The 19,994-nt window shown below is 36.4% G+C and overlaps 1 protein-coding gene across 4 annotated transcripts in view; it reads right to left on the minus strand.

Annotated features, from left to right (window-relative positions):
• Positions 1-19,994, minus strand: part of LOC123678855 (storkhead-box protein 1) — a 72,935-nt gene that overhangs the window by 30,866 nt on the left and 22,075 nt on the right. Inside the window, exons 1-2 of one of the 4 annotated variants that reach the window (XM_045616102.1) lie at positions 13,685-13,880; positions 2,069-2,126 (exon numbers count right to left, since the gene is read on the minus strand). The exons of 1 other annotated variant lie outside the window; for it this stretch is intronic. The gene's annotated coding sequence lies outside the window, so the exon portion shown is untranslated. Of the gene's footprint in view, positions 1-2,068; positions 2,127-10,747; positions 10,761-13,684; positions 13,881-19,994 lie in introns of those variants that run through there. 2 more of the 4 variants (XM_045616104.1, XM_045616103.1) reach the window with 2 other exon arrangements.

The raw sequence follows: 19,994 nt of genomic DNA on the forward strand, positions 1-19,994 counted from the left end.
AAGATTTTCGATTTTTCAGATGTATATTGATATCTTAGATACTTTTCGGTATCAGAGTAATTATTCGGAATCTAAGATCCCTCATTCTGATAACTAGAGGTCTTCTGTTACGTTTTTGACCTTCATATAAGTGTATACTTCAGATGTCACTAACCTAATTTAATTTTTTTACCGTTTCAGGCATATGACCTACAAGAAAAAGAGAGACCTGATTCCCCTTCATTTCAATTTTAATGGGCATTGTTTCGGAACCATCGAGTTGAAGCTAGGAACAATGCGAATTATTACCCACTTGAACTCGCTCCTGAAATGACCAACTGAGATGATTTCTATCATTTTGCATCTTTACCATTTCTCCATTCTAGGTATCTATTATTTCACGATATATACTTTGAAGTTAGATGATAAACGTTCCCGTTTCCACATACATATATAGTTTTATCGCCTATAAGTCGGCATATCTTGTGGCCATTTCATTGAAAGAAGAGTTATTGTAGTGAAAGATAAGGCCATTGTTTGAGGCAAACGACCTTGCGTTCATCTAGAACTATCTCCCAGCGGTATGGTTTGATCGCGAAGTTTGAATGTTTGAATTATTGTTGTATTAATACTATTGCGTTTTCTGTGTCGGATAACTTCCTGGTAATTCTATGGGCGCCGATAAAGAAACTCGGAACAACTTTCAAATCGGAACGGGCATAGGTGTTTCTTGAGATATGTTGATAATGGTGCTTATTCGTATGAAGAGGCGATGTTAAATCAAGGAAGAGGGTTTTCCAATAAGAGGTTTCATATTGAATACAGCAGCTGTCATTTTTGAAGCTGTCTTCTTTTGACATTTGACAAGTAAAACTACGCCATTACTAAATGGTGTTTTTTTTTTAGAGCTATAGAACTTTAAATTGCAATAAAACAACGATTGATTATTCGATTGGCATGAATTGTATTTATCCGCAAGATAATCTTGTGGCATTACATTTTAAATATGACTTCTGGCATATGACCGCCACGGCTGGCTCGGATGTAGTCCAATCTGGAGGTCCAATTTTCGATGACTTTTTCCAACATTTGTGGCAGTATATCGGCAATAACACGGTGAATGTTGTCTTCCAAATGGTCAAGGGTTTGTGGCTTATCCGCATAGACCAATGACTTTACATAGCCCCACAGAAAGTAGTCTAGTGGTGTTAAATCACAAGATCTTGGAGGCCAATTCACAGGTCCAAAACGTGAAATTAAGCGGTCACCAAACGTGTCTTTCAATAAATCGATTGTGGCACGAGCTGTGTGACATCTTGTTGGAATCACAGCTCCTGGACATCATGGTTGTTCAATTCAGGAATGAAAAAGTTAGTAATCATGGCTCTATACCGATCACCATTGAGTGTAACGTTCTGGCCATCATCGTTTTTGAAGAAGTACGGACCAATGATTCCACCAGCCCATAAAACGCACCAGTCAGTTTTTCTGGATGTAACGGTGTTTCGACATACACTTGAGGATTAGCTTCACCCCAAATGCGGCAGTTTTGTTTGTTGACGTAGCCATTCAACTAGAAGTGCGCTTCATCGCTAAACAAAATGAAATGGACGTAGTGCGCGATAAGTATTCCGCACAGAACCATGATTTTCGAAATGGAATTGCACTATTTGCAAGCGTTGTTCAGGCGTGAGTCTATTCATGATGAATTGCCAAACCAAACTGAGAATAAATCACTTGACAGCTGTTAAATCGGTCGCCATCTTGAACAGTAATGCCAACTTAAAGTTATATACCTCGAAAAAAAACACCCGTTATATTACTACAAAACGGAACAATACACGCTTCAACAACGCATTGAAATTGTTGAATTTGAATACAAAAATGGTGACAATTTTGCAGTCAGATTTCGCAAAACCAAAGCACTTTTTGGTCATCGTGGAGGAGATCGACATCTTATAGGTATACGCCTATGCGACACAATTGTTTTACGTCTGGAAAAAATTTTTTTTTTATATTAAAATGAAATCTCTTGTTGGATAACCCTTTATATGAATTCGTATTCTAAAATACTATTATGTAATCTCACCTACTGTTACAGAAGATATTCATATAAGAGAACTTCCATTCGAAGTCCCGTTGGATACCTAGAACAAAAAAAAAAAATTATTTTAGTCACGTAAAATCAGATGCATTTTATCTCAAATTACTTGCAATAAATGGTAATGACATGTGCCTACACAAAATTGAACTTTGAATTAATAATAACCAGCTAATGATTCATAGAATCCTTGAAACGAGATACGAGTTATTAAGATGTAGTTTTTTTCATGAAAACATGAGAAACTAACCAGTAAAGTGTAAAGAATAATCAGAGTGTGGTTAAGGAAACTTTAAAAATATTAATTTCGTTTGGACATTCCGTAAAAAAATCAACAAACTGTGGGAAAACAACAAAAACCAACATTTCAAATATTCACATCAAGTGCAACAGTCAATGATATGTTGTACAAGCTCTATGACGAACTTTGTAACTTCTAAATGAAAATGTTCAGAATGAACCCAACTAACATCTGTCAACGCTTATCATAGAGCTTGAAGAACACTCTGTAGAGCTACAAGAAAAAAATTGAAGTAGTCCTATATCCAGGAATTCAACCAATCATACGATATCTGAAATGAAATGCGTTCTCCTAGTTTTGATTGCATTCTGTAACCTGAGATTCCCATGAAAGTCGTCAGTATGTGGATTTTCCCTGGTCTAGTAAATTCCTCAAGCCTTCAAACTTCAGTGATTGTGAATCGTGTTCTGAAAGTATCGAATTCAACATTGATTTCCGATTTGTAACTTTTATACTAGAGATAATAATTTTCCGTCACAAAAAAATCATTTATTGTCACTTGAAAATCAGCTTCAAAACTTCGTTATCAGAAAGAAAAATAAGGCCATAGATGAGACGTCATAGAAGCATATTTAAATCATGTGTCAGCTTGACATCTGACATATAAAGTAAAAAACGTCAATATTGGAACATAGAGTAAACATATGTTTTTTTATTATTATATAATTCTGAAGATTATTGAATTTGATTGACGTCAAGATCTAGTTAAGTGATTTCGAAAGCTTGTTTCTTCGAGATCTCATCGAACTTTTTATAAGTGTTGTTTACCTAACCAACGTTCTGTATATTGCGAATCAATTGAAATGCAGTCACACTCAACAATTGCAGATCTAAGTTCTCATCCAAGAAACCTATTTCTTTCAATGCTTCATTGAACTGGTCCACAATATTCTCCCGCTAGTTACCAGATAGAATAAGTTTCTAACAGTTTCTCTTCCAATCTTCGGTACAGCCTCCATTGCATCAATTGTTCCAAAGATGTCACGTCACCCAAATATGGGTGCATCTTGAGACGCAAATGAGTCGCCCATTGTGATTATTGAGGGAAATTATCCTCTTTTATGGGCAAAAATGATTTCACTAGGAGAGAATCGGCCAATTATTTCAAATTTAAGATTAGAAAATTGACGGTAATTTAGGTTTCGATGTACTTGGTAGGTTTAGGGAACGAGAGTTGAAGCTTTATGCGTTTGAAGAAATAATGGGTGTTTTTTTTAGAGCTATAGAACTTTAAATTGCAATGAAACAACGATGGATTATTCGATTGATACGAATTTTATTTATCCGCATCTTGTGGCATTACATTTTGAATATGATTTCTGGCATATGACCGCCACGGCTGGCTCGGATGTAGTCCAATCTGGACGTCCAATTTTCGATGACTTTTTCCAACATTTGTGGCCGTATATCGGCATTAACACGGCGAATGTTGTCTTCCAAATGGTCAAGGGTTTGTGGCATATCCGCATAGACCAATGACTTTACATAGCCCCACAGAAAGTAGTCTAGCGGTGTTAAATCACAAGATCTTGGAGGCCAATTCACAGGTCCAAAACGTGAAATTAGGCGGTCACCAAACGTGTCTTTCAATAAATCGATTGTGGCACGAGCTGTGTGACATGTTGCGTCGTCTTGTTGGAACCACAGCTCCCGGACATCATGGTTGTTCAATTCAGGAATGAAAAAGTTAGTAATCATGGCTCTATACCGATCACCATTGACTGTAACTGTCTGGCCATCATCGTTTTCGAAGAAATACGGACAATGATTCCACCAGCCCATAAACCGCACCAAACAGTCAGTTTTTCTGGATGTAACGGTGTTTCGACATACACTTGAGGATTAGCTTCACTCCAAATGTGGCAGTAGTTTTGTTTGTTGACGTAGCCATTCAACCAGAAGTGCGCTTCATCGCTAATGGACGTAGAGCGCCATACGTATTCCGCACTGAACCATTATTTTCGAAATAAAATTGCACTATTTGCAAGCGTTGTTCAGGCGTTAGTCTATTCATGATCAATTGCCAAACCAAACTGAGACTAAATCACTTGAAAGCTGTTAAATCGGTCGCCATCTTGAACACTAATGCCAATTTAAAGTTTTATACCTCGAAAAAAAACACCCGTTATTACAAGAAAGCGCTGACAACCGATCAAACGCTTATGCGCGTTTGGTTTGTACCGAATTTATACAGGGTGGAAATTTCACGAAAAGTTCATAATCCAAATTGAGGAAATTTAAGAAGTTATAAATTATCCTCACAAGTAAACAAGAAGGAGAAAAATTTTTTGTTTCTTTTATTTTTTTATTATTGTATTTGATATTTTATTTTTTATATTATTTCATGAGAATGAAAAAAAATTACCTAGCCGGGATTTCAGAGTTACAGAGTTTTCTCCTGTACAGTTCTATCATAAATCCTGACAATTTTATCAATTTAAATTTTTTTTTCGAAAAATCACAAAAGATTATCATTCGATAAGGCTATCGATCTGATATTCAGATGCTTCACCTGCACAAAGTGGAAATGACGAAATCAAGTAAAGCATATAGAGGTGTCGAGTCCCCCACATAATCTTGCAATATGCAAATTCGAGAGAGGCCAGTGACATGGCAATGAAATAAACAGCTATAAACTGTTTTCTCCACCGTTTTCGCTAGCTCGAATGCTGCTGGATGCATGTGAATGTACTGTGAAGCTAATTTCTTGGGTCGTTAACCAAACAAAGTTTAAGACTTTGAGACTTCCGAGAATATTCTTATGGGATATTCGATACTAATCAGAGCTACGGTTTACGATAAACTTGCTGACTTACAATGGTTGTTTAAGGTTCACTATTGTTAGACAAGGATATTTATCTATTAGGCACATACCGTGAATTAATAAGCATTTCCTTTTCGAAGAAGATATGGTCGTTATTTAGGTTTAGATATGCAATGTGATCTCTTTACTCAAAAAAGATTCACTTCTACAATGTTCCTAGATCTTTCTTTATACTATAATACCCTCAGAGTAATGAACATAGATAGGGGAGCATATGTCATTTTCAGTAAGCAAATTTTGTCCCCCAACATGAACTATCAAATGACATGAAGCGCGCGGAAATGAAAACATATCAGTGATACGATATTTCACTCAATTCGCGGGTTTCTCCACAAAGAACGCACTTCTTATTTCCCATAGTTAATCAACGTTTCATATTAACTCAAAATATATTGAAATAAATACCAAAATACACTGCGCAAAAAAATTAACGCACATTATGAAAATCTCAAATTTATTCTACAACTGAAGGTGTTCTCAATGATAATTATTTTTATCAGAATTATGCATGCATATGTTATCCACTTTCAACGTTTTTTTTCAATACAGATGTTTTTTCCTAGCAGGAATAAAAAAAGATGAGATATCAGATTTTGATTTTCTACACTAGATCGCTATGAAACGCGAAACACGCAATTTGACCCAAGAGGAATGTGCCCAAGCGGTAGTTTTGCGAGAAGGAGGGTGGACATACACAAGAATTGCAGAAAGGTTTGGAGTTTCCCATACAAGTGTGTCCAGAATGTTGCAGCGATTCAGGGAGACAGGTATGAATGTCCGAAGACCAGGACAGGGTAGACCACGGGTAACAACTGCCATTCAAGAACGTTACTTGAGAGTTTCTTCGTTGAGACAACGGTTTGTAACCGCTCGCCTCCTTCAAAATCAGCTTGAGCAAACTCATGGGGTGCAAATTAGCACTCAGAAAATAAGAAATCGCCTCAGAGAATATGATTTAAGTCCTCGTGTCGCGGCAAGAGGCCCAGCTCTTACCCCAGCCCATCGAAGGGCGCGTTTGGATTTTGCGAGAGAGCATATCCATTGGGAAGAGGCTGATTGGGAAAGAGTTCTCCTCACAGATGAGTCTAGATTCTGCCTCTGCCATTGTGATCGACGTTCCCTTGTATACAGACGTCCACATGAAAGATATGCTCAGTGCAATTTCCTGAATACTACTGGTTTCGGGGGAGGATCGATTATGGTATGGGGTGGAATATATTTGACTGCTCGCACAGACCTAGTGGTCGTTGATAATGGAGCTATGAATGCTGATAGGTATATAAGGAACATTCTTGAGATCACTCATTTTGAGTATGAACCGTCGTTGCCGAGCTGTAATTAACGCAAGGGGTGGAAATACCAAGTATTAAATCACTTCTCAGCATTCCAGTATTTTGAAAATTGTTTATTTCTCTTCTTTCACATAAGATTCTGTGAAATCCTGAATTTTTCTTCCATTAAATGTGTCTTGTTTTGTTCAAAACCTTCCCGAGAGAACATTAAAAAAAGTTATAAAGTCAATCTAGAATTAACTTTCATTAAAATTGAGATTTTCAGAATGTGCGTTAATTTTTTTGCGCAGTGTATATTGAAACAGCCGATGGCACTAGGAGAGCAAAAGTTGCCAAACCTTGAATTTCAGCAGATAGATACAGAAAAAAAACTAATATTCTGCTTATTAAAAATTCGTCAATAAGAAAAACTATCGGATTCCAAATGTTCAAATTTGCATATTTAATCGGAAATCACTGAAATAAATACATTTCATTCAGTAAAATATACATTCTTAATGGTATAGTAAAATTGTGGATTTGAAAATAAATCACAATCCAACAACGTAATCCAACCATGTTGGGGACATGTGAAAATTTCGTATAAAATCTCTATGTTTATTACTTTGTGGGTTATACGAATATAGGTTGGAAATACTCTGTGCAGTTACTTGCGAAAAATTCTGCCTAAGTTGGCGTATTTACACAAAACTTTTCATTCATAATCTGTATCCTCAAATAAATCCAACCAATCGCAATAGAAATGATTGAATTCGGTTGTAGAAATCGGCGAATGATTATACTGCCTTCGAAATGCTATCTTCCTGTGGTTTTTTGATGATTTTCTACATAAATTGTCTAGATTAAAGTTGCTGAGATTTGTTAGAAGCCATGGAAAGATAACTGAATTATGATGATTAGATATCGTGAGAATGTTTTTTTTGTTGATATTTTGGTGGTCACACTGAAATTAATCTATCACGGAACGACCGTTTCATCAAATAAGATTGAAAAAAAATATGCGGATTTCTTGGTTTCTTTTATTAACAGAAATTATTGGATATTAGTGAATTTTTTTCGTTTTATGAGTTTTTTTGTTCAGACAAACTTTGATATTCAGATTAATATAGAATTTATTGACTAGAACGAACTTTGGATCATTTCAACTAGTCTTACGTTTCTAATTAGCCCAGTAAAAGATATAGATAATAATTTCACTATTTATGCCTTATAAGCAATAATAAATCAATTAACCTGTATCTCTGTATATGTATAGCTTCAAGAGACAAGACAAATATGTATTTATAAAAACGATTCTCAGTATTCCGGCAAAAAATGTAAACACTTCGCAATGAGGTAAATTTTTTAAATCGAATACTCCAAAACCCCGGTAATATTCAACCTTGAATTTCCTCAGCAATGTCAGACAACATATACGAAGTATCTATGAATAATTCGTTCGAATTTCACTATGTCACAATACGATTTCGTCATGAATTCTTCATTTTGGTTTATTAATTCCAATAATAAAACTTTGGCATCATTCTGGTTTTCATATTTTACGTTTTGGAATGCGTTGAATTCAGAAATGACCTAAAAAAGCCTTTACGATGTTTTTCGAGTTGAGAGGGTCAAAACAGTACATCAACCTATTTTCATAAGTAATTGCACAAGTGTATCAAAATTACCGATAATTTTGCATGACAGCGTGTTGTCATAAAAACTGCATGAGTTCATTTTCATTTTTGGAGAAAGAGCCCGACACCTAAGGTGGAGGGCTCTTTCTCCAAAAATGAAAATGAACTCATGCAGTTTTTCAAAGAAAACACGCTGGAATGCGAAATTATCCGGTCATTTTGATGCACGAGTGTAATTCGGGGGAATATTTCCTGAATAAACTGTTTCATTACTTGTCAAACTAATGTAGAATGGAATTGCCATAGATTCTGTGTAAGATGCATAGGAACTATGCATCTATGAACAGAACAATTATCGCAGTGCTGTTTCGCTTCCTACAATGCAATTATCGCTGTCATTTTCGATAATTGTTCTCCGTATACATAGAACTTTTGACAGGAGGGAAATATTCGCTGTAATTTTCGATAATTGTTCTCCATATACATAGAATTTTTGACAGGAGGGAAATATTCGCTGTAATTTTCGATAATTGTTCTCCATATACATAGAATTTTTGACAGGAGGGAAATATTCAGCTTAATTTAATGGAAATACCACTTATATTTTTCGATAAAAGCTCCGAATGGTTCTAATAAGAATATTTTCATTCAATTTTTGGATTCTAAGTGTTCCAAAACGTATACTGTGAGGATTCAGACAGAACAATCAGGTGAATTCCTTTCTCTGAACGATTTTAAAACACGTTTTTACTTAAAAATTCGACATTATTCGTCAAAATGTCTAAATTCCAACGCTCCTCTATATTTTCAATGCTTATCTCTTCTGTTGAAAGATTTGTTTTTACTTTTTAAATAGATTTCAATCATCGGCACATCACTGGTTCTTCGACCACGTCAGCATCACACCTTTTAAAAGTTGTTGTCGATGGAGCAGAACCTCTGTAGCATTACTTGACCTTCAATATGAAAAAACTGAACAGATTCTGCCTATCAAATCTCAAAGGGGGTGCTAACTGCAGAGAAATAAAGTTAAGGAAATTGTAAGTTCATTTCTGTATATCGATAATGACAGAATATTTCTCGTTCGGCCTTCCAGATTTCCTGAAATGGTCAATTAAACCAATGAACTGGTGTCGATATTCAATAACGTCCACAGATTCAGTTGTCACAACTAACGTATCCGTTAAAAATAAATATCCAAATAACAAACAGATAATTATCAGCATCGATGCTTCCGCGCTGCCAATGATCACCTCATTAAACCTTAATCGAACAGAATATGATAAATAGATCATTATTTCTTTCTTCCCTCCGTCTGTCGTCTATACCGCAGCATATACATACAGCGTGTGTGTGTTCAAACGGAACAGGTACGAATTTAAAATGGATTCATCCAGTCATCTTGGACTAATCATGTCACGAAGTAATGTGGCAAAATGTGGTACCGCCGTTACTTGACTAGACCAAATAATGATCTCTGTCGTCTGCGTCTATTTCATTTCCAATCATCTGCTAATGTGCGTGACAAAAGAAGCGCAGGATCGGATTCACGAATCTTGGTTTCATTTTAATTTGCACATCCAAGTTGGCTTCTGTTGTTTGTTTATACCGTTTGTTTGTTGTTTCCTTCAAGTGTTGCTCACTCTAACACTCTTTCCATGTACTGATGAGGGCCGAAATCCCGAAACACATGCCTACGGTTAGCACTTCTCTGTGAGGGACTGTCCTTATTCCTTTTCCTTTGTTTTATGAACAATTCCCCTCGTTAGCCTTTTCATATACACTGCGCAAAAAAATTAACGCACATAATGGCAATCTCAAATTTATTCTACAACTGAAGGTGTTCTCAATGATAATTATTTTTGTCAGAATTATGCATGCATATGTTATCCACTTTCAACGTTTTTCTTCAATACAGATGTTTTTTCCCAGCAGGAATAAAAAAAGATGAGATTATCAGATTTTGAATGTATTGGCTCCATTCTGAAATCAATTGTTCTCGATCAATTCTTTTCGTTTGATTTTCTACACTCGATCGCTATGCAACGCGAAACACGCAATTTGACCCAAGAGGAATGTGCCCAAATGGTAGTTTTGCGAGAAGAAGGGTGGACATACACAAGAATTGCAGAAAGGTTTGGAGTTTCCCATACAAGTGTGTCCAGAATGTTGCAGCGATTCAGGGAGACAGGTATGAATGTCCGAAGACCAGGACAGGGTAGACCACGGGTAACAACTGCCATTCGAGAACGTTACTTGAGAGTTTCTTCGTTGAGACAACGGTTTGCGACCGCTCGCCTCCTTCAAAATCAGCTCGAGCAAACTCATGGGATGCAAATTAGCACTCAGACAATAAGAAATCGCCTCAGAGAATATGATTTAAGGCCTCGTGTCGCGGCAAGAGGCCCAGCTCTTACCCCAGCCCATCGAAGGGCGCGTTTGGATTTTGCGAGAGAGCATATCCATTGGGAAGAGGCTGATTGGGAAAGAGTTCTCTGCACAGATGAGTCTAGATTCTGCCTCTACCATTCTGTAGGTGAAGTACTTATGGAGGGAAGTGTTACATGACATTCTTCTATCTTCAGTAGATTCGGCAACAATTCCTAATATAAAAATGCATGTAGTTACCTTAACCTATTTTAGAATATTCTCGATGCAGATGTTTTAAGTTGTTATCAATAAGTGATGTTATCATCGATTGAATTTATAATCGATAACATATTATGAAATTAGACAGCCTGATTAATTAATTAAACTCCTAATGATTTTCTCACCTCTTTCAATACAGGTCGTTTTCAAAACATGATTAGTAAATTTTCTGTTTGTAAACAACATATATGAAACACTTTCAATGAATTCCTAAAGCATAACAGATTCCATTTGTAATCAATACATTACTACATAATACGGCAATCTCGAAAGGAAAGATTCCAAGGAATGATAATAAATCACATGGAATTTCGAACATCTGGTGCATGAAAAAACGTAATCGCGGTATCAACGAACCAAACAAAAAATTCGTATACATTTATTCAGCAACCCATGTGTTCGATGAAATAATTCAATTTCTGACACATGTCAAGTTTACTAGGGAATTTCGGAAATTCTAAAAACGGAAAATAACGCCAATAGTATTCAAAACATATAAAACACGTTTGATTAGGAATTACTAACTCAAGGTATTGATGAAAAGTGTGAAAAATAAGAGGAAAACTTAGGAGAATGGTGGAACCTTATCAAGATGGTATAATTCGTAAGATGACCGACTACTGTTTGAGTCTGTTCCGAGAAAGATCTTTTAAACTTCATGCTAGGAAATCCACCGAAAGAGAATTTTTTAAAGATAATCCTTGAATGTAACTATACTAGTAACGTGAAATATATAATGTAAATTTGACGTATTTTTTAGTTGAAAGAGAACTACACTGGGCAAAAAAATTAACGCACATTATGGAAATCTCAAATTTATTCTACAACTGAAGGTGTTCCCAATGATAATTATTTTTATCAGAATTATGCATGCATATGTTATCCACTTTCAACGTTTTTCTTCAATACAGATGTTTTTTCCCAGCAGGAATAAAAAAAGATGAGATTATCAGATTTTGAATGTATTGGCTACATTCTGAAATCAGTTGTTCTCGATCAATTCTAGTGATCAATAGTTTTTCTATCGTTTGATTTTTCACACTCGAAACGCGAAACACGCAATTTGACCCAAGAGGAATGTGCCCAAGCGGTAGTTTTGCGAGAAGAAGGGTGGACATACTCGTGTCGCGGCAAAAGCCCAGCTCTTACCCCAGCCCATCGAAGGGCGCGTTTGGATTTTGCGAGAGAGCATATCCATTGGGAAGAGGCTGATTGGGAAAGAGTTCTCTTCACAGATGAGTCTAGATTCTGCCTCTACCATTGTGATCGACGTTCCCTTGTATACAGACGTCCACATGAAAGATATGCTCAGTGCAATTTCCTGAATACTACTGGTTTCGGGGGAGGATCGATTATGGTATGGGGTGGAATATCTTTGACTACTCGCACAGACCTAGTGGTCGTTGATAATGGAACTGTGAATGCTGATAGGTATATAAGGAACATTCTTGAAGAGCATGTAGTGCTATATGCCACATACATTGGTGAAAATTTCATTTTTATGGACGATAATGCCAGACCCCATCGTGCGCGCATCGTTCAGGAGTACCTTGAAGAGGTTAAAGTCTCTCGAATGGAATGGCCAGCAAGAAGTCCAGATCTCAATCCGATTGAGCAGGTTTGGGACAACCTTAATAGAAGGCTGAGAAGTTCAGAAAATCATCCAGCTACTCTTAATGACTTAGGAATCCAACTCGGAGAAATCTGGGAAGGATTAGATCAGAACATTTTAAGATCACTCATTTTGAGTATGAACGGTCGTTGCCGAGCTGTAATTAAGGCAAGGGGTGGAAATACTAAGTATTCAATCACTTATCAGCATTCCAGTATTTTGAAAATTATTTATTTCTGTTCTTTCATATAAGATTCGGTGAAATCCTGAATTTTTCTTCCATTCAATGTGTCTTGTTTCGTTCAAAACCTTCCCGAGAGAACATAAAAAATAAGATATTAAGTCAATGTAGAGTTAACTTTCATTAAAATTGAGATTTTCAGAATGTGCGTTAATTTTTTTTGCGCAGTGTATTACGGGTTTTTGTAACTGTAAGAGCAGCTCCGGAAAATTGTCTTTCAACAGGAGCTGAAGATGCTGGCGTTGATAAAATTTCTTAGCCATTTTGGCCAAGTTTGGAAAGATATTTCTGAAACTACCAATACCCACCAAAAATATCATAGAAATATGAGAAAACTACTGATGAAGTCACACTGGCGAATGCTTCAGTCTCTCGGCGCTCGAGGAATCCCCTTATTAGGTCTAAGCGCGCACTAGATTGCAGAAATATATGCCGTGCGACGCGTGCAAATCAAGTTCAAGTAATATCAAGTAGCTTGATATCAAGTCAAGCAATAAATATGTAAAATCAAGTCAAGCCAAGCTCAAGTATGTAATTTTTCGCAAGCTTGATTTTCAAGTCAAGTAGTTGGTTAAAATGTCAAACTACTTGGCTTGATGAATCTCTAGTTGAGTTTTTGCCTATGTTATGGCATATTGCTGAAATTGTCATCAAAAAAGCTATTTAATGATTCAATAATATACTGGGTGTGCCGTTTGGAATGATAAAGTTTCCGGTATAACCGGAAATGGTAGAGGTCTGAAAATATTTTAGGGTGAAAGATCATTGTCTCAAACCCTTCAATGCAAATTTTCAGCTCAAAATTATGATGAGTTTTCTATAAACGTTTAATATGCCATCGGGTTGAATCACTCTGTATAAATAGTCAATTTTTAAGTAGACTTCATCTTTCTTAAAATACCAAGCATTTGTGAACAAACTGTCATTATTTTTTCATGCAGAAATACACCTTGTTGTTTGTCACTATCCACTAACACCCTGTATATTATTCGTACGATTAAAAAAAAACGAATTTTCGAGAAATTGCCCAATTAGCGTAAATTATCCTCTAAATCAATAAAATACTCACAAATTTCCAATTCCCTAAACGGATACCATAAACCATAGAATTTCCGTCGTCGAATGCAATCGCACAGAAACCGATATCGGAAGGATCGGAAAACACAATCTCGTCAATCTGTTCGATTTCGCTTTCACGTAGAGGAGAACGCGTCGACGGAGGAGGCGAGACCGAAGCCGAATTCCCTCGCCGGCAGCTTTTGCTGCATTGAGGAGAGTGCACCGGCAGCAGACCGCCACACCGTTTGGCAAAACGCCAAAAGTTATAAATTTTAGGAATAGACTCGATTATCGATTTTGCCGAGATGCTCTACGCGGGAATGGCCCGACCGTTGAATTCTCGAGAAGTGCACTAGATCAATGTGACATATTTTACGGTGTCTCCTTCGTTCGTAAATGAGGTGCATGTAACGATAACGACTCTGTGTTGTGCATGGGGATTTAGTGCCGACTGGGAACTTTGCAGACACTTCCTGCTGAATTTTCAAAATCGCGGAAAAAATGTGTTTACGTATTTCGTTGAAGTATTGGCACGATTTTCTTCGTACAAGTTTGAAGGGAAGATGTGGTTTAACGTGAATTTTTCAGAACAGTTTCAATTAAAAGTTTAAGAAACTTTCTCTTGGATCAAGCTTGAGATTGTTTGAATATTAATCTCCCGAAATTTATGTAAAACCTGCAGTCTTGATTGTTGCTCGTTTTTCGTTTCCCAGCCTTCATTTTACAAGACGATTCACCGTGATGGCCTATTAGACGTTTGTGGAAAACTGATCATAATTTCATGCTGAAAATTTGCATATTGTGATTTGAGACAATGATCTTTCTCTCAAAAATAAAGGGTGTTTTTTTAGAGCTATAGAACTTTAAATTGCAATAAAACAACGATGGATTATTCGATTGACATGAATTTTATTTATCCGCAAGATAATCTTGTGGCATTACATTTTAAATATGATTTCTGGCATATGACCGCCACGGCTGGCTCGGATGTAGTCCAATCTGGACGTCCAATTTTCGATGACTTTTTCCAACATTTGTGACCGTATATCGGCAATAACACGGCAAATGTTGTCTTCCAAATGGTCAAGGGTTTGTGGCTCATCCGCTTAGACCAATGAATTTACATAGCCCCACAGAAAGTAGTCTAGCGGTGTTAAATCACAAGATCTTGGAGGCCAATTCACAGGTCCAAAACGTGAAATAAGGCGGTCACCAAACGTGTCTTTCAATAAATCGATTGTGGCACGAGCTGTGTGACATGTTTCGGCGTCTTGTTGGAACGACAGCTCCTGGACATCAAGGTTGTTCAATTCAGGAATGAAAAAGTTAGTAATCGTGGCTCTATACCGATCACCATTGACTGTAACGTTCTGGCCATCATCGTTTTTGAAGGAGTACGGACCAATGATTCCACCAGCCCATAAAGCGCACCAAACAGTCAGTTTTTCTGGATGTAACGGTGTTTCGACATACACTTGAGGATTAGCTTTACTCCAAATGCGGCAGTTTTGTTTGTTGGCGTAGCAATTCAACTAGAAGTGCGCTTCATCGCTAAACAAAATAAAATGGACGTAGTGCGCGATACGTATTCTGCACAGAACCATTATTTTCGAAATAAAATTGCACTTTTTGCAAGCGTAGTTTAGGCTTGAGTCTATTCATGATGAATTTCCAAACCAAACTGAGAATAAATCACTTGACAGCTGTTAAATCGGTCGCCATCTTGAACAGTAATGCCAACTTAAAGTTATATACCTCGAAAAAAAAAACACCCGTTAGCTGAAATTGTCGTCAAAAAAGCTATCTAATGATGCAATCATATACTGGGTGTGCCATTTGAAATAAGGTGGTAGTAGTCTGTTTCCGGTATAACCAGAAGTTGTATAGATCTGAAAATATTTTAGTGAGAAAGATCATTGCCTCAAACCCAAACATGCAAATTTTCAGCACAACATTATGATTAGTTTTCCATAAACGTCTAATAGGCCATCCCGATGAATCACCCTGTATAACCAATTGAATTGTCATATTCCAACTGGAAAACACTTCATAAAATAATTACTATAAAGTTCATGCCAAATGTTCGAAAGGAAATAAATACACAAAATAAATGTAAATTCTGCGGTCCCCAATAGGTGCACCAATAAAAATGCACACAAAAGCTACTGACACATAGTCAATACTTCTCATAAATTTTATTTTAAATGTGTACTGTTCTACTTAAAATACCTACTTGACGTACAAAGTATTTCGACTCCTTCAAAGTGAATTAAAAACCGGAAAAGCCTATCATAAATCATTTTGAGACATCAGAGCACACATATAAGCGAAATACTAACAACTTATATGAGATACTTTCTCAATTCCACCATTCAATTATCATTTCTTCTCGTAGGGAATCAGCGTCTGAATATGGTCGAAAATGACCATTAGGTTCCTACGCTCGTTTGCGGACGCAAAACAGAAAATGATATCGAATTAACTCTCTTCTATAATTTCACGTCTTTTCACTACAATAAATTAAATTAATAAAGTCTCATTGGGATCAATCAAATGGCTGGTAATGACACATCAAAAATAGAAACTCTTCGGTCTGGTGTGTGTGTACCTGGAACTGCAATGATGCGGACATAAAGTAATCTTCGAGTTTATTGTAATTGATGAAAGAGACGCTGTAGATTGACATAACATAAATCTGATCGCTAAGTAGGCTAAAGTCATGATTGTGTTTGTGTCGAGCTGGAAGGGAGATCGTGAGATATTGGGTGAGGTCCAAATGTCTCAACACTCTCAACTGATGGGAAAATGGGTTCTAACTTCTAGAAGAACACTCGTTATCGGTAGAATTTTATTTTATCCTGACCAATTCACACATTTTTGTATGTATTCGATAATTTCACGAATTCCATCTTTAGGTAACGTTTTGTAACGATTGTGAAGCAGTGCCATAGACCTTATCTTTCACGAGGCTCCAACGAAAGAAATTTAAAGATCTTAAATGGCAAAATCATGGCCAGGAAACTTTTTTTTGCAAAATTGCGATTGTTTTGCTGATTGAGTGGTACGTAACGCCAAAAACACATGTTTCCTTAAAAATTCTACTTTATCTGGCAACTTAGTCACCTTTAACAATGAAACATGTATTCCAATGCAACCTTTCAATACCTTTTCCATAGAATAGTTATTTATAATACAAGTGCAGAAGGCATTGATATTCTTCCACGAGTTCAAAATTCAAAAACGAGCCACGAAGTGGCGAGTTCTGGAATGAACGAGTGGTAGAATGAGCCTTCTGTACGAGTATTATACATTATTTTCTCTAATTCATTGCATTTTCATTGAAATTGATGAAATATTTCCATAAATATATTTTAGTGATTTTTGCATTGAAAAATGTTGGTTGGCAGAACTGATTTCTTTAAGGCAAATTGATGAATTGACAGATAAAGCCGTGGCGGAAAGTTCGGAGTACCAACATAGAATAATAAAATATAACCATGAAAACTGTGCGTTTCTGATATATTCTCGCACGATTTTGTTTTACAAGATGTGGAAGAATGAACGGAATAACCACAGAATTAGAGGAAGATTCTTCCTTGCTTATAAAATAAGCTTCAACTTCGGTAATCCCTTATTATAATAGATAGAGGAAGCATATGTCATTTTCAGTAAGCAAATTTTCTCCCCAACATGAACTATCAAATTTGACATGAAGCGCGCGGAAATGAAAACATATCAGTGATACGATATTTCACTCAATTCGCGAGTTTCTCCACGTTTCTGCACTTTTTATGTCCCATAGTGAATCAACGTTTCAAATTAATTCGAAATATATTGAAATAAATACCTAAATATATCAGAAATTCAGGAAACAAACTTCAAGCGTGCCAAACGACGTGAAACAACCGATGACACTAGGAGAGCAAAAGTTGTCAAACCTCGCATTTCAACAGGTAGATACAGAAAATAATAAATATTCTGCTTATTATAAATTCGACAATTAGGAAAAATATCGTATTCCAAATATTCCAATTAGCATATTCAATCGGGAATCACTCAAATAAATATATGTCATTCAATATAATATACATTCATAACGATATAGTAAAATTGTGGATTTGAAAATATATCACAATCCGACAACGTAATCTAACCATGTTGGGACATGTAAAAATTGCGTATACTGCCTCTATCTATGTTTGTTACTCAATGGGTGTCCCAAAATTCGTTGTATAGAGAGGGTATCTCAGAACCCCTTTGAGCTAGATTTGATATATGTTTATTACTCTACGATTAGAACCAATTTTTTTTTCCATGAAGCATTTTTTCGAGGTCTGCATGAAGCCAGTGATCTGTGGGGGTCACATATAGAAAATAAGTTGTTGGAAGCGTAATTTGTTTGATTTGGCCATGATTTTCATCAATTTGTGACTAGGAGCATAGTCAATACACAAAACTCGTTTTTATCCATTTTTTAAAGAGATTAAGGTACTTCATTTCTTAAGTTTTTTTTTTCAATGGAAGTTGCACCACTGAAAGGGAAACAGGCGTAACGCGTTTTTCTTACGTGACGATTTCCTCATACAAAATTTATTCGGAAAAAATTCGACAATACTTTTCGTCGGCTTCTCAACTGACCCAAACTTTCTCGACACATCGAACGTAAACACCTTCAGTTGACCTCTCCACGGTGCTCAATTAACACAATAGTATCAAAGCGCACGAAGAGCAAGCGTATCTATATATAAATAGAGATACCATCTGCAATATCGCCTCTGATACGTCCGCCTTATTTCTTATGGCGAAACAGAAATTTCCCACAATGTCGTTGGAGGTCTCCTTGTCGTAATAAATAAATGACAGCAATTCGTGCTGTCTCACATTTGAACAAGCGATTATAATTACGGCCTGGAGACAGGTGGTATTGTTTGGCGTCTTTTCGGTCGAAAAAAAAAAAACGTTATTGGTTAAACTAGATGCATTGTTACGCGCGAATCTCCGCTTTTTCCCATTCGGGTTCATGAATCTCTGACTCTGTCTTCTTCTTCGTTCGTTCGTGTACCGTTATTTGTGTGAATTGTAATCTTGGGTATTATTAGGTACTGGGTACTGCCCCCCAAGGTACTAACAGTGTTCTATCTTTTGTGACCGTCGTAAGTTAATGATGTAAACGTAAACGATATTCGTGAATTTTATGTATTCGTGCGATTTTATTTTACACGCGAAATCATGTAATCTATTCTGAAAAAAATTGTTGTCGTTTTCGCACTTGAGAATACGAGAAATGTACGAGGTGGTTCAAGTTTTAATAGTTTCAGATTGATTGTGTTATTTTGAGGAAAAAATCTGAGTTGAATATACGGTTTTCCAGCAGATATAGAGTATTAAACATAGATAGATGGAGTATACGCAATTTATACATGTCCCAACATGTTTAGGTTACGTTGTCGGATTCAAATCCACAATTTTACTATATCGTTATCAATGTATAGGGTCTTTTTTTTCGAGGTATATAACTTTAAGTTATATGAGTTTAAGTTTCAGTTTACAGCCTATAAATCCTGAAATAATGGACTAATCGGTCAACTGCAGGCTTTTTCGCGATCTACGTCATCGTATCAATCGAAAGAATGCTATAAACTCACCATGTAGGAACTTTTAATTTTTCGTTTTTTTTTAAGGGTCGGGTATTGAAAATTTTCGTGAAATTTTTCGCACAAAAAATTTTCGGATGAGTACGGAATTCGGCTCATTGGGGATGGCTAATTCTAACATCGCTTACCGATTCTTCGTAGAGCTCACAGTTTATGAGAATTTTGAACTCGAAATTTGGAAAAAAACCGTAAAAATTGAATTTCCCCCTAAAAACCGTAATATCTCCCGAAATATTGGTCATAGCCCCCTCAAACAAAATGTTTTTTGAAGATCGAGTTGTGATCTACAACATATTGAAGTTTCAGGCCCGTATCTTGCCTATAGGAGAATTGACAGCCTCGAGAATATTATTGAATTTTTCTTGGAAAATTTCAGTTTACAGCCTATAAATCCTGAAATAATGGACTAATCGGTTAACTGCAGGCTTTTTTGCGATCTACGTCATCGTATCAATCGAAAGAATGCTATAAACTCCCCATGTAGGAACTTTAAATTTTTCGTTTTTTTTTAAGGGTCAGGTATTGAAAATTTTCGTGAAATTTTTCGCACAAAAAATTTTCGGATGAGTACGGAATTCGGCTCATTGGGGATGGCTCATTCTAACATCGCTTACCGATTCTTCGTAGAGCTCACAGTTTATGAGAATTTTGAACTCGAAATTTGGA

Source organism: Harmonia axyridis, chromosome 4 (assembly GCF_914767665.1).
Source record: "Harmonia axyridis chromosome 4, icHarAxyr1.1, whole genome shotgun sequence".
In the NCBI taxonomy this organism is placed as follows: Eukaryota; Metazoa; Arthropoda; class Insecta; order Coleoptera; family Coccinellidae; genus Harmonia; species Harmonia axyridis.